The 16,083-nt window shown below is 42.8% G+C and overlaps 1 long non-coding RNA gene across 2 annotated transcripts; it reads right to left on the bottom strand.

Annotated features, from left to right (window-relative positions):
- Positions 1 to 1,205: 1,205 nt before the first annotated feature.
- On the bottom strand, positions 1,206 to 15,789 carry LOC139540165 (uncharacterized). Of its 2 annotated transcripts, XR_011668107.1 has the most exons (6): positions 15,629 to 15,789; positions 8,764 to 8,853; positions 4,381 to 4,467; positions 2,445 to 4,104; positions 2,195 to 2,261; positions 1,206 to 1,990 (listed from the first exon to the last, which is right to left on the bottom strand). It is a non-coding gene; the product is annotated as an uncharacterized lncRNA (long non-coding RNA). The 2 variants fall into 2 exon arrangements; XR_011668105.1 differs by having other exon boundaries at positions 1,206 to 2,261.
- Positions 15,790 to 16,083: the final 294 nt, after the last annotated feature.

Here is a 16,083-nt window from a genome sequence, read left to right as displayed (position 1 = left end):
ATAAAGAGGCAATGTTTCGGGTTGTATCGACTTCAAAACAGTCTGAATGGCATCAATGAAGCCTACGGATTGAGTAGAATATATAATATAACTTTATTGTGCCAAGGACACAAGTCATATATACATAGTGGCGATTTTAGCATGTAAATCTTGGTGGAGCAAAACAAAAACAAATTTTTTTTTGGGATGCATGCCTTTACAGATACACAATTGAGAGCATCCTGTTGGGCTGTATCACCGCCTGGTACGGTAACTGCACCGCCCGCAAACACAGGGCTCTCCAGAGGGTGGTGCGGTCTGCCCAACACACTGCCTGCCCTCCAGGACACCTACAGCACCCGATGTCACAGGAAGGCCAAAAAGATAATCAAGGACATCAACCACCCAAGCCACGGCCTGTTTACCCTGCTATCATCTAGAAGGCAAGGTCAGTACAGGTGCATCAAAGCTGGGACCAAGAGACTGAAAAACTGCTTCTATCTCAAGGCAATCAGACTGTTAAATAACTTCCACCCGGTTACTTAACTTCTTATGGCTAGGGGTCAGAATTTTATTTTATTTTAAATAATGTGCCCAACGTAAACGGACATTTTCTCTGGCCCAGATCGTAGAATATGCATATAATTTACAGATTAGGATAGAAAACACTCCAAAGTTTCCAAAAGTGTCAAAATATTGTCTGTGAGTATAACAATACTTATTCTGCAAGCGAAAACCTGAGAAAATGTAACCCGGAAGTGACATGGCCCTGGCCCGTCTAACCTCAATTTAAAGGGGTATCAACCAGATTCCTTTTCCAATAGCTTCCTCAGGCTGTGACCAGGCTTTAGACATAGTTTCAGGCTTTTATTTTGAAAAATGAGCGAGTTTTTTCAAAAGTAGTCAGGTGTCCTCTGAATATTTCCTGCGCGCGAGAGAGGGGCACCCCATTTTCCTTTTGTCTCTTAAAGAATAGGTTATGGTCCGGGTGAAATATTATCGATTATGTTTGTTAAAAACAACCTGAGGATTGATTATAAAAAACATTTGACATGTTTCTACGACCATTACGGATACTTTTTGGAATTTGTCGAACAGAACACGGCTTTGATTTTTTGAACATAATGTGCAACCCAAATGGCGTTTTTTTGTGATAAAAGTAATATTTATCCAACAAAAATAACATTTGTTGTGTAACTGGGAGTCTCATGAGTGGAAACATCCGAAGATTATCAAAGGTAAGCGATTAATTTGATTGCTTTTCTGACTTTCGTGACCATGCTAATTTGGGGCTAGCTGTTGTAGCATTGAAAGCTACACTCACAAAAGCTTGGATTTCTTTCGCTGTAAAATATATTTTCAAAATCTGAAACGATAGGTGGATTAACAACAAGCTAAGCTGTGTTTTGGTATATTTCACTTGTGATTGCATGATTATAAATATTTGTAGTAATATTTTTGCATTTGGCGCCCTGCAATTCTAGCGGTTGTTTAGGAAAGGGATTCCGTAAAAGGGATCGTAGCGCAGAGAAGTTAACCCTGCACCTTAGAGGCTGCTACCCTATGTACATAGACATGGAATCACTGATCATTTTAATAATGTTTACATACTGCTTTACTCATTTCATATGTATATACTGTATTCTATTCTACTGTATTTTAGTCAATGCCACTCCGACATTGCTCGTTCTAATATTTATAGATTTCTTAATTCCATTATTTTACTTTTAGATTTGTGCGTATTGCTGTAAATTGTTAGATACTACTGCACTGTTGGAGCAAGGAACACAAGCATTTCACTACTACCGAAATAACATCTGCTAAATATGTGTATGTGACCAATAAAATTTTATTTTATTTTATAGACTAGAATTCCAGTAGAGAATGTGAAAAGCTTTACTGAAAGAAGTTCATTATCCAAGTGATATAAATACATAATACATGCATTATGAATACAATAATTGTAATATTATATTATAAAAACAAGTTCAATCTGTACTTCAGTGCACATCTGGTGTGCATCATAAAAACAGAGGAAGAAAGGGGAGGTGGGGAGAGAGGTATGAAAAATAGTGTAAAAGACAGAAAGGGAAATAGATAAGAACAGAGAAACAGGGAAGACAGCATAATGATGAATGAAATACAGTGCAACTAAACTTCATAGTCTCTAAGGTCATCACAATTACATAATAGTGTCTCTAGCGCTGTCTCCTACCCAAGCCTTGGGCCCCCAGTTGGCCCGAGGGTTGTGGGTTGTCATCCTCTCGCACATCAAAACATACCTGCAGACGAGACAGATGGAGAGAGAGATAGCATGATTAAGCTTTATTTTTTATTATTCTAACACTGTCAGTCATCATAATCATCAGGAGGTGAAATGCAAAACTGACCTTGGATCATTAACTCTGGGACATCTACATATCCTTAAAATTACTTTCTGTTGACCCGACCAAGTGACCTCTCACCTCTGATCATTGGGTTGGCGCCCCCCCTTGGGTTGTGCCGTGGCGGAGATCTTTGTGGGCTATACTCGGCCTTGTCTCAGGATGGTAAGTTGGTGGTTGAAGATATCCCTCTAGTGGTGTGGGGGCTGTGCTTTGGCAAAGTGGGTGGGGTTATATCCTGCCTGTTTGGCCCTGTCCGGGGGTATCATCGGATGGGGCCACAGTGTCTCCTGACCCCTCCTGTCTCAGCCTCCAGTATTTATGCTGCAGTAGTTTATGTGTCGGGGGGCTAGGGTCAGTCTGTTATATCTGGAGTACTTCTCCTGTCTTATCCGGTGTCCTGTGTGAATTTAAGTATGCTCTCTCTAATTCTCTCTTTCTTTCTTTCTCTCTCTCGGAGGACCTGAGCCAAGGACCATGCCTCAGGACTACCTGGCATGATGACTCCTTGCTGTCCCCAGTCCACCTGGCCGTGCTGCTGCTCCAGTTTCAACTGTTCTGCCTGCGGCTATGGAACCCTGACCTGTTCACCGGACGTGCTACCTGTCCCAAACCTGCTGTTTTCAACTCTCTAGAGACAGCGGGAGCGGTAGAGATACTCTCAATGATCGGCTATGAAAAGCCAACTGACATTTACTCCTGAGGTTCTGACTTGTTGCACCCTCAACAACTACTGTTGTTATTATTATTTGACCATGCTGGTCATTTATGAACATTTGAACATCTTGGCCATGTTCTGTTATAATCTCCACCCGGCACAGCCAGAAGAGGACTGGCCACCCCTCATAGCCTGGTTCCTCTCTAGGTTTCTTCCTAGGTTTTGGCCTTTCTAGGGAGTTTTTCCTAGCCACCGTGCTTCTACACTTGCATTGCTTGCTGTTTGAGGTTTTAGGCTGGGTTTCTGTACAGCACTTTGAGATATCAGCTGATGTAAGAAGGGCTATATAAATACATTTGATTTGATTTGATCATGCTATGCCCTCTATGTGTCAGGCAGTTCAGAAGCGGGAAAGGGTCACAGATACAGCTGATATAACCTAGAGGATTTAGGGAGAAGGGGGAGAGGGATGAAGTGAAGGAGAGACTGTCATTGAGAAAAGAAGGTAGTTAAAGAGAGTGTTCAACAGTAATCTGTGTGTGTGGCCTCACCTTGTGTCCACACTGAGTGGCTGCAGAGTACTTTATATTGAAAAACATGCATAGACACACAAGGGCAAACAATATAGCGTAGTTACATAAATATAAATAATGGAGTGTCTTACTATTCTCCATGGTTGGTCCTCTTGCCTATTCTTTGAAAGTAGAAGGAGCCACAGTTATACACCTGAGCCTGCTTACTGAACAACACAATACAGCAATCAGATTGATACAATGTAGGTGTGGGTTGTAGGGTGTCTAATTGTTCTATATTTTTCCAATATGGGTGACTCTTAAAAGAGCCTGTTTTTATACATCACCCCTACCTGAACAGCACCCTCACTTGAGAAGTAGAAGTCGAAGGGCAAGAAAATGGGAATTGAATAACTGCAGTTGACATAGCTAAGTAAATGGAAGAATACTCTTATTGCAATGTGAATTCCCCCACGAGGCAGTCTCAGATGGTCCTGGTCACCCAACCGTGCAGTGCCCTACACAGTATCTGTAGGCAATCGTTTTGATGGAATCTCCAGTTGCAAGGTATCTGTAGAAATATGGAAGATAATATAATTATTAGACTTTTACATCACCAGGTCATTGTGGATTACTACACTATAATATATCTTGTAACAAATCATGATAACATTGGATAGATAGATGCATGAGCACACACATGTGCATGTATAGCATGTGACAAAAGCAGGATCATATCAAGGATAGCATCACAAATGAATACATAAATACCACTTGAAGCTTGATGATGAGTTGATCATTTGAATCAGCCATGCAGTGCTAAGGCAAAAAACAAAAATGTACAAACATTTTGAGTCCCCAGGACCAGAACTGAGAACCACTGCTCTTCATTGGGACTCTTCATCTGCATACAGGCTTTCACAGCTTTCTGTGTCTGAGGACAAGAAACAGAATTCATTACAGTAATCCCTCGTTTATCGCGGGGGTTACGTTCCGAAAATGACCCGCGATAAGTGAAATCCGCGAAATAGAAAACTTTTTTTTTTTTTACAATTAGCAACTATTACATGTATACAAATACAGTGACTCACGTGTAGGCCGTTTCACTGCTCTTCAGACTGGGCCGCTGCATCCTGACTGCGCTCTGCAGTGTTCTCTTCTTCTGAAGCCCGCGGTGCAGGTGTGTTTGTTCGGGAGAAGAACATAGTGATAGGCAGCTGTTGTCGCTCTTTTTTCTTCTTTGCAAAAAGATCCTTGTACACCGACATGCCACCATCGATTACGTTGGAGAACTGTAATGAACGGCTCATCAAAGGGTCCCATTCCTCAGCTACTCGCTTAAGTTCAGTGGCCATTCGCACCATGGTTGCTAAGCGACCAAGCGTTAGTCCTTCCTTCCTTCCTGGCCAACTTAATGTAAATTTGCCAAGCTGTTTTATGTACGTACACATAACTGCACGAGACGACAAAATGATAGCACAATTCGTAGCATGTTTTGATACAAGAAGCGGGAGTGAGTTTTTAGCGAATCAGAATGCAGAGCACAATGCACCAAAAAAAAAAAAAAAATGCATTATGAAAATCCGCGAAATAGCGAATCCGCGATAAGTGAACCGCGAAGTGGCGAGGGATCACTGTATACTCAAATTAGACATCACTGAATATTATGCTACTATTACCTCTGTCCTCACTTCTTTCTAGGGAGTGGAACTACACAAAAGTACCTGCCCTATCCAGAATAGCCTACTCTCTCCCTTCTTTGACAGTTGGAGCTGCTATCCTTTCACTCTCTTCCATGGCTGTTCGCCAGCTACCTTCAAATGCATTTGTAGTTTGTTTTTTACAATGATAAATACATCAAGATAGCTAGCTAATATGAAGTTAGGTCGCTGGTGACATTTAATTCACTTAGCTAGCTAGCTATAAAGTTGTCTAGCTAGCTACGTTAGCAGTTAATTTGAGTTAGCCTGTACTGTAGCTAGTTAGCTAATAATACAGTCGTGGCCAAAAGTTTTGAGAATGACACAAACATACATTTTCACAAAGTCTGCTGCCTCAGTTTGTATGATGGCAATTTGCATATACTCCAGAATGTTATGAAGAGTGATCAGATGAATTGCAATTGATTGCAAAGTCCCTCTTTGCCATGCAAATGACCCAAATCCCCAAAAAGCATTTCCACTGCATTTCAGCCCTGCCACAAAAGGACCAGCTGACATCATGTCAGTGATTTTCTTGTTAAAACTTCTTATGGCTGCATTCCCGTCAACGGGATCGATATGACAACAGCCAGTGAAAGTGCAGGGCGCCAAATTCAAACAACAGAAATCTCATAATTAAAATTCCTCAAGCATACAAGTTTTTCACACCTTTTAAAGATACACTTCTTGTTAATCGCACCACAGTGTCCGATTTCAAAAAGGCTTTACAGTGAAAGCACCACAAACGATTATGTTAGGTCACCGCAAAATCACTGAAAAACACAGCCATTTTTCCAGCCAAAGACAGGAGTCACAAAAAGCAGAAATAGAGATAAAATGAATCACTAACCTTTGATGATCTTCATCAGATGACACTCATAGGACTTCATGTTACACAATACATATATGTTTTGTTCGATAAAGTTCATATATATATCCAAAAACCTCAGTTTACATTGGCACCATTTTCAGAAATGCCTCCAAAATATCCGGAGAAATTGCAGAGAGCTACGTCAAAAAACATAAATACTCATCATAAACTTTGATGCATGTTTTACATTGAATTAAAGATACACTTGTTCTTAATGCAACCGCTGTGTCAGATTTCAAAAAGCTTTATGGCAAAAGCACAATATTCAATAATCTGAGAACAGCGTTCAGCCACAAAAGCAAGCCACACAGTTACCCGCCAAATTGTGCAGTCAACAAAACTCATAAATAGCATTATAAATCTTCACTTACCTTTGCTGATCTTCGTCGGAATGCACTCCCAGGACTCCCACTTCCACAAGAAATGTTCGTTTTGTTCGGTAATGTTCATCATTTATGTCCAAATAGCTATTTTTGTAGCGTGTTTGGTAAACAAATCCAAAGTCAGGAAGCGTGTTCACTAAAAGCAGACGAAATGTCAAAAAGTTCCGTAACAGTCAGTAGAAACATGTCAAACGATATATTGAATCAATCTTTAGGATGTTTTTAACATAAATCTTCAATAACGTTGCAACCGGAGAATTCCATTGACTCCAGATGTGAGATGGAACAGAGCTCCCTCTCATGTGAACGCGTATGGTCAGAGCATGGTCAGGTCATGGTAGACCTGACTCATTCCTTTCTCCTTCGGCCCCACTTCACAGTAGCAGCATCAGACAAGGTTCTACAGACTGTTGACATCTAGTGGAAGCCGTAGGAAGTGCAAACTGATCCATATCCCACTGTGTATTTGATAAGCGGTGAGTTGAAAATCGACCAACCTCAGATTTCCCACTTCCTGTTTGGATATCTTCTCAGGTTTTTGCCCGACATATGAGTTCTGTTATACTCACAGACATCATTCAAACAGTTTTAGAAACTTCAGAGTGTTTTCTATCCAATAGTAATAATAATATGCATATATTAGCAACTGGGACTGAGGAGCAGGCAGTTTACTCTGGGCACCTTTCATCCAAGCTACTCAATACTGCCCCTGCAGCCATAAGAAGTTAACACAGGTGTGAGTGTTGACGAGGACAAGGCTGGAGATCACTCTGTCATGCTGATTGAGTTCGAATAACAGACTGGAAGCTTCAAAAGGAGGGTGGTGCTTGGAATCATTGCTCTTCCTGCACGCAGTGAGGCGAAGACTTTTGGAGGATGGCCTGGTGTAAAGAAGGGCAGCAAAGAAGCCACTTCTCTCCAGGAAAAACATCAGGGACAGACTGATATTCTGCAAAAGGTACAGGGATTGGACTGCTGAGGACTGGGGTAAAGTCATTTTCTCAGATGAATCCCCTTTCCGATTGTTTGGGGCGTCCGTAAAAAAGCTTGTCTGAAGAGAACACAAGGTGAGCGCTACCATCAGTCCTGTGTCATGCAGTAAAGCATCCTGAGACCATTTATGTGTGGGGTTGCTTCGCAGCCAAGGGAGTGGGCTCACTCACAATTTTGCCTAAGAACACAGCCATGAATAAAGAATGGTACCAACACATCCTCCGAGAGCAACTTCTCCCAACAGTTTGGTGACGAACAATGCCTTTTCCAGCATGATGGAGCACCTTGCCATAAGGCAAAAGTGATAATAAGTGGCTCGGGGAACAAAACATCGATATTTTGGGTCCATTGCCAGGAAACTCCCCAGACCTTATTCCCATTGAGAACTTGTGATCTATCCTCAAGAGGTGGGTGGACAAACAAAACCCCACAAATTGTGACAAACTCCAAGCATGGATTATGCAAGAATGGGCTGCCATCAGTCAGGATGTGGCCCGGAAGTTAATTGACAGCATGCCAGGGCGGATTGCAGAGGTCTTGAAAAAGAAGGGTTAACACTGCAAATATTGACTCTTTGCATCAACTTCATGTATTTGTCAATAAAAGCCTTTGACACTTATGAAATGCTTGTAGTTATACTTCAGTATTCCATAGTAACATCTGACAAAAATATCTAAAGACACTGAAGCAGCAAACTTTGTGAAAATTAATATTTGTGTCATTCTCAAAACTTTTGTCCACGACTGTACATAGTTTTTTTTACATTTTCAAAATATATTTAGTTACAGTACTTGAAAAGGTTCTCCCAGCCATGTGGATGATTGGAAACAGGGCAGCAAAGTTTGTTTGTCACCAGAGCAGTTTAGAGCATTATGACTATTTACCTGTGAATACATTAATGAAATGGAGAACGGATTAAACTATTTTCCCATTTAATAACCAGACCTTATTGATGCACAACAGAACTGCTGCTATATGCTGCCACATGCTGCCAGCACACCCACAAGCGAACCACTCTGGGCGGCCTAAGCGGCACGTAGCATTTACCGCGTGCAAGTGTACACAGGCATCATGGGGAAAAGTCCACAATGAAACTGATATTAAATGTGGAGAATGATACATTCGCATCTGTTGGCCATCAAGTAGCCTATTAATTATATGGCATTGTAGACTACTGTAGCCTCCTACCATTCGATACAATATGTTGCAATGACGATAATGTTGCTGCTACCGTCTCTTATGACCGAAAAGAGCTTATGGACATCAGAACTGTGATTGCTCACCTCAAACTGGACGAAGAGTTCTTCTTCTTCTTCAGACGGGAGGGATATACTACTACAAACACCCGACCAGGCCCAGATCCCCGGGATTTGCTGGAGAAGGAAATTGAAATTTAGTGGAAAAAGATCCGGGTGCCTTGTGAGGATCAGGCGACGAGTGGATAATCTGCCCTGCGCTTGCCTTCCATCCTGCTAGCTAATGTTCAATTGCTGGAAAATAAATGGGACGAACTGAAATCACGTATATCCTACCAACGGGACATTAAAAACTGTAATATCTTATGTTTCACCGAGTCATGGCTGAATGACGACATTAAGAACATACAGCTGGCAGGTTATACACTCCATCAGCAGGACAGAACAGCAGCCTCTGGTAAGACACGGGGCGGGGCCTATGCATATATGTGAACAACAGCTGGTGGACAATGTCTAAGGAAGTCTCGAGGTTTTGCTCACCTGAGGTAGAGTATCTCATGACCACACTATCTACCTTGAGAGTTTTCATCTGTATTTTTCATAGCTGTCTACATACCAAAACACAGACCGATGCTGGCACTAAAACCGCACTCAATAAGCAAACAGGAAAAACGCTCATCCAGAAGTGGCACTCCTAGTGGCTGGGGACTTTAATGCAGGGACACTTAATTCAGTTTTACCTAATTTCTATCAGCATGTTAAATGTGCAACCAGAGGGGAAAAAATCTAGACCACCTTTACTCCACAAACAGAGACACATACAAAGCTCTCCCTCGCCCTCCATTTGGCAAATCTAATTCTATCCTCCTGATTCCTGCTTACAAGAAAAATTAAAGCAGGAAGCACCAGTGACTCGGTCTATAAAAAAGTGGTCAGATGAAGTAGATGCTAAACTACAGGACTGCTTTGCTAGCACAGACTGGATTATGTTCCGGGATTCTTCCGATGGCATTGAGGAGTTCACCACATCAGTCACTGGCTTTATCAATAAGTGCATCAAGGACGTCATCCCCACAGTGACTGTACGTACATACCCCAACCAGAAGCCATGGATTACAGGCAACATTCGCACTAAGCTAAAGGGTAGAGCTGCCGCTTTCAAGGAGCGGGACTCTAACCCAGAAGCTTAGAAGAAATCCAGCTATGCTCTCCGACTAACCATCAAACAGGCAAAGCTTCAATACAGGACTAAGATTGAACCGTACTACACCGGCTCCGACGCTCGTCACATGTGGCAGGGCTTGCAAGCTATTACAGACTACAAAGGGAAGCACAGCCGAGAGCTTCCCAGTGACACGAGCCTACCAGATGAGCTAAATAACATCTATGCTCGCTTCGAGGAAAGTAATACTGAAACATGCATGAGAGCATCAGCTGTTCCGGACGACTGTGTGATCAGAGACCTGACCGTGTGGTGCCAGGACAACAACCTCTCCCTCAATGTGATCAAGACAAAGGAGATGAATGTGGACTACAGGAAAAGGAGGACCGAGCAAGCCTCCATTCTCATCGACGGGGCTGTAGTGGAGCAGGTTGTGAGCTTCAAGATCCTTGGCGTCCACATCACCAACAAACTAACATGGTGCAAGCACACCAAGACAGTTGTGAAGAGGGCACGACAAAATCTATTCCCCCTCAGGAGACGGAAAATATTTGGTCCTCAGATCCTTAAAAGGTTTTACAGCTGCACCATCGAGAGCATCCTGACGGGTTGCGTCACTGCCTGGTATGGCAACTGCTCGGCCTCCGACCGCAAGACACTACAGAGGGTAGTGTGTACGGTCCAGTACATCACTGGGGCCAAGCTTCCTGCCATCCAGGAACTCTATACCAGGCGGTGTCAGAGGAAGGCCCTAAAATTTGTCAAAGACTCCAGCCACCCTAGTCATAGACTGTTCTCTCTGCTACCGCACGGCAAGCGGTACTGGAGCGTCAAGTCTAGGTCCAAGAGGCTCCTAAATAGCTTCTACCCCCAAGCCAGACTCCTGAATAGCTAATCAAATGGCTACCCAGACTATTTGCATTGCCCCCCCAGAACACTGCTGCTATCTCTGTTATTATCTATGCATAGTTACTTAAATAACTCTACTTACATGTACATATTACCTCAATTACCTTGACACCAGTACCCCCGCACATTGACTCTGTACTGGTACCCCCTGTATATAACCCCGCTATTGTTATTTACTGCTGTTCTTTAATTATTTGTTATTCTTATCTCTTACTTTTTTTGGGGGGGGGGGGGGGTATTTTCTTAAAACTGCATTGTTGGTTAAGGGCTTGTAAGTAAGCATTTCATTGTAAGGTCTACTACACCTGTTGTGTTCGGCGCATGTGACAAATAAAATTTGATTTGATATCACTGGAGTCGTTCCAAATCAATTTGTGTCACTTGTGGAGCATAACTGGAGCTGGCAAACGGATTAAATAAATAGCCTATAACTTCAGTTTGTTGTTGTAGACTTGTGTTATTGTGCAATTATTAATGGCCATGTTGAGTTAATTCAATTGGAACTGATAAATGTTGATCTCACAGCTCTATCACAATTGCGGATAAACTGTTGTTAGAATGCATTCGATTGATGTAACAGTCAGACTGGGCTGCAGGTAAACATAAAACACTGGCTATTGTTGAAAAGCATATTAGTTCATATCCATAATATTATGGATATGAAATCTGCTCTTTTTATTCTCTGTCCCCAACGCACTAGACGACCAGTTCTTATAGCCTTTAGCCGTACCCTTATCCTACTCCTCCTCTATTCCTCTGGTGATGTAGAGGTTAACCCAGGCCCTGTAGCCCCTAGTTCCACTCCTATTCCCCAGGCGCTATCATTTGTTGACTTCTGTAACTGTAAAATCCTTGATTTCATGCATGTTAACATCAGAAGCCTCCTCCCTAAGTTTTTTTTTTCTTCACTGCTTTAGCACACTCCGCCAACCCTGATGTCCTAGCCGTGTCTGAATCCTGGCTTAGGAAGGCCACCAAAAATTCTGAAATTTCCATCCCCGACTACAACATTTCCCGCCAAGATAGAACTGCCAAAGGGGGTGGAGTTGCAATCTACTGCAGAGACAGCCTGCAGAGTTCTGTCATGCAATCCAGGTCTGTGCCCAAACAGTTCGAGCTTCTACTTTTAAAAATCCACCTTTCCAGAAATAAGTCTCTCACTGTTGCCGCTTGTTATACAGACGCCCCTCAGCCCCCAGCTGTGCCCTGGACACCATATGTGAATTAATTGCCCTCCATTTATCTTCAGAGTTTGTACTGTTAGGTGACCTAAACTGAGATATGCATAACACCCCGGCCGTCCTACAATCTAAACTAGATGCCCTCAATCTCACCCAAGTTATCATGGAACCTACCAGGTACAACCCCAAATCCGTAAACACGGGCACCCTCATAGATATCATCCTGACCAACCTGCCCTCTAAATACACCTCTGCTGTCTTCAACCAGGATCTCAGCGATCACTGCCTCATTGCCTGCGTCCGTAATGGGTCTGCGGTCAAACAACCACCCCTCATCACTGTTAAACGCTCCCTAAAACACTTCAGCGAGCAGGCCTTTCTAATCGACCTGGCCCGGGTATCCTGGAAGGATATTGACCTCATTCCGTCAGTAGAGGATGCCTTGTTATTCTTTAAAAGTGCTTTCCTCATCATCTTAAATAAGCATGCCCCATTTATAAAATTTGGAACCAGGAACAGATATAGCCCTTGGTTCACTCCAGACCTGACTGCCCTTGATCAGCACAAAAACATCCTGTGGCGTTCTGCATTAGCATCGAACAACCCCCGCGATATGCAACTTTTCTGGGAAATTAGGAACCAATATACACAGGCAGTTAGGAAAGCAAAGGCGAGCTTTTTCAAACAAAAATTTGCATCCTGTAGCACAAACTCCCAAAAGTTCTGGGACACTGTAAAGTCCATGGAGAATAATAGCACCTCCTCCCAGCTGCACACTGCACTGAGGCTAGGAAACACTGTCACCACTGATAAATCCACGATAATTAAGAATTTCAATAAGCATTTTTCTACGGCTGGCTATGCTTTCCACCTGGCTACCCCTACCCCAGTCATCAGCTCTGCACCCCCCACAGCAACTTTCCCAAGCCTCCCCCATATCTCCTTCACCCAAATCCAGATAGCTGATGTTCTAAAAGAGCTAGACCCCTACAAATCAGCTGGGCTAGACAATCTGGGCCCTCTCTTTCTAAAATGATCCACCGCAATTGTTGCAACTCCTATTACTAGCCTGTTCAACCTCTCTTTCGTATCGTCTGAGATCCCCAAAGATTGGAAAGCTGCTGCGGTCATCCCCCTCTTCAAAGGGGAGACACCCTAGACGCAAACTGTTACAGACCTATAGCCATCCTGTTCTGCCTTTCTAAAGTCTCCGAAATCCAAGTTAATAAACAGATCACCGACCATTTCGAATCCCACCGTACCATCTCCACTATGCAATCTGGTTTCCGAGCTGGTCATGGGTGCACCTCAGCCACGCTTAAGGTCCTAAACGACATCATAACCGCCATCGATAAAAGACAATACTGTTCAGCCGTATTCATCGACCTGGCCAAGGCTTTCGACTCATGTCAATCACCGCATTCTTATAGGCAGACTCAACAACCTTGGTTTCTCAAATGACTGCCTTGCCTGGTTCAACAACTACTTCTCAGACAGAGTTCAGTGTGTCAAATCGGAGGTCCTGTTGTCCGGACATCTGGCAGTCTCTATGGGGGTGCCACAGGGTTCAATTCTCGGGCCGACTCTTTTTTCTGTATACATCAATGATGTCGCTCTTGCTGCTGGTGATTCTTTGATCCACCTCACTGCAGATGACACCATTCTGTATACTTCTGGCCCTTCTTTGGACACTGTGTTAACTTCTTATGGCTGCAGGGGCAGTATTGAGTAGCTTGGATGAAAGGTGCACAGAGGTGCCCAGAGTAAACGGCCTGCTCCTCAGTCATAGTTGCTAATATATGCATATTATTATTACTATTGGATAGAAAACACTCTGAAGTTTCTAAAACTGTTTGAATTATGTATGTGAGTATAACAGAACTCATATGGCAGGCAAAAACCTGAGAAAATATCCAAGCAGGAAGTGGAAATTCTGAGGCTGGTCGATTTTCAACCAAGATCCTATTGAATTCACGGCGAGATATGGATGAGTTTGCACTTCCTACGGCTTCCACTAGATGTCAACAGTCTGTAGAACCTTGTCTGATGCCTCTACTGTGAAGGGGGGCCGAATGAGAGGGGAATGAGTCAGGTCTGCCATGACCTGACCATTCTTTGACCATGCGCGTTCACATGAGGGAGCTCTGTTCCATCGCTCATCTGAAGTCAATGTAATTCTCCGGTTGGAACGTTATTCAAGATTTATGTTAAAAACATTCTAAAGATTGATTCAATACATCGTTTGACATGTTTCTACTGACTGTTACGGAACTTTTGGACATTTCGTCTGCTTTTTGTGAACGCACTTCCTGACTTTGGATTTGTTTACCATACACGCTACAAAAATAGCTATTTGGACATAAATGATGGACATTACCGAACAAAAATAAAATTTATTGTGGAAGTGGGAGTCCTGGGAGTGCATTCCGACGAAGATCAGCAAAGGTAAGTGAAGATTTATAATGCTTTTTATGAGTTTTGTTGACTGCACAATTTGGCGGGTAACTGCATGGCTTGCTTTTGTGGCTGAGTGCTGTTTTCAGATTATTGTGTTTTGCCGTAAAGGTTTTTGAAATCTGACACAGCGGTTGCATTAAGAACAAGTGTACCTTTAATTCTATGTAAAACATGTATCTTTCATCAAAGTTTATGATGAGTATTTCTGTTATTTGACGTGGCTCTCTGCAATTTCTCCGGATATTTTGGAGGCATTTCTGAACATGGCGCCAATGTAAATGTAAACTGAGGTTTTTGGATATAAATATGAACTTAATCGAACAAGACATATATGTATTGTGTAACATGAAGTCCTATGAGTGTCATCTGATGAAGATCATCAAAGTTTAGTGATTCATTTTATCTCTATTTGTGCTTTTTGTGACTCCTCTCTTTGGCTGGAAAAATGGCAGAATTTTTCTGTGAGTTGGTGGTGACCTAACATAATAGTTTGTGGTGCTTTCGCTGAAAAGCCTATTTGAAATCAGACACTTTTGGTGGGATTAACAACAAGATTACCTTTAAAATGGTATAAGATACATGTATGTTTGAGGAATTTTAATTATGAGATTTCTGTTGTTTGAATTTAGCGCCCTGCACTTTCACTGGCTGTTGTTATATCATCCCGTTAACGGGATTGCAGCCATAATTAACTAACCTCCAGACGAGCTTCAATGCCATACAACACTCCTTCTGTGGCCTCCAACTGCTTTAAATGCAAGTAAAACTAAATGCATGCTCTTCAACCGATCGCTGCCCGCACCTGCCCGCCCGTCTAGCATCACTACTCTGGACGGTTCTGACTTAGAATTTGTGGACAACTACAAAAACCTAGGTGTCTGGTTAGACTGTAAACTCTCCTTCTAGACTCACATTAAGCATCTCCAATCCAAAATGAAATCTAGAATCGGCTTCCTATTTTGCAACAAAGCATCCTTCACTCATGCTGCCAAACATACCCTCGTAAAACTGACTATCCTACCGATCCTTGACTTCGGCGATGTCATTTACAAAATAGCCTCCAACACTCTACTCAGCAAATTGGATGCAGTCTATCACAGTGCCATCCGTTTTGTCACCAAAGCCCCATATACTACCCACCACTGCAACCTGTATGCTCTCGTTGGCTGGCCCTCGCTTCATATTCATCGCCAAACCCACTGGCTCCAGGTCATCTATAAGTCTTTGCTAGGTAAAGCCCCACCTTATCTCAGCTCACTGGTCACCATAGCAGCATCCACTCGTAGCACACGATCCAGCAGGTATATTTCACTGGTCACCCACAAAGCCAATTCCTGCTTTGGCCGCCTTTCCTTCCAGTTCTCTGCTGCCAATGACTGGAAAGAAAAGCAAAAATCACTGAAGCTGGAGACCCATATCTCCCTCACTAACTTTAAGCACCAGCTGTCAGAGCATCTCACAGATCACTGCATCTGTAAATAGCCCATCCAACTACCTCATCCCCATACGGATATTTTTTGGTTGTTGCTCCTTTGCACCCAAGTATCTCTACTTGCACATCTATCACTCCAGTGTTTAATTGCTAAATTGTAATTATTTTGCCACTATGGCCTATTTATTGCCTTACCTCCCTTATCTTACCTCATTTGCACACACTGTTTATAGACTTTTTTTCCTCTATTGTGTTATTGACTGTAT

Source organism: Salvelinus alpinus, chromosome 15 (genome assembly GCF_045679555.1).
Source record: "Salvelinus alpinus chromosome 15, SLU_Salpinus.1, whole genome shotgun sequence".
NCBI lineage: Eukaryota > Metazoa > Chordata > Actinopteri > Salmoniformes > Salmonidae > Salvelinus > Salvelinus alpinus.
This window is presented reverse-complemented; position numbering and strand designations above follow the sequence as displayed.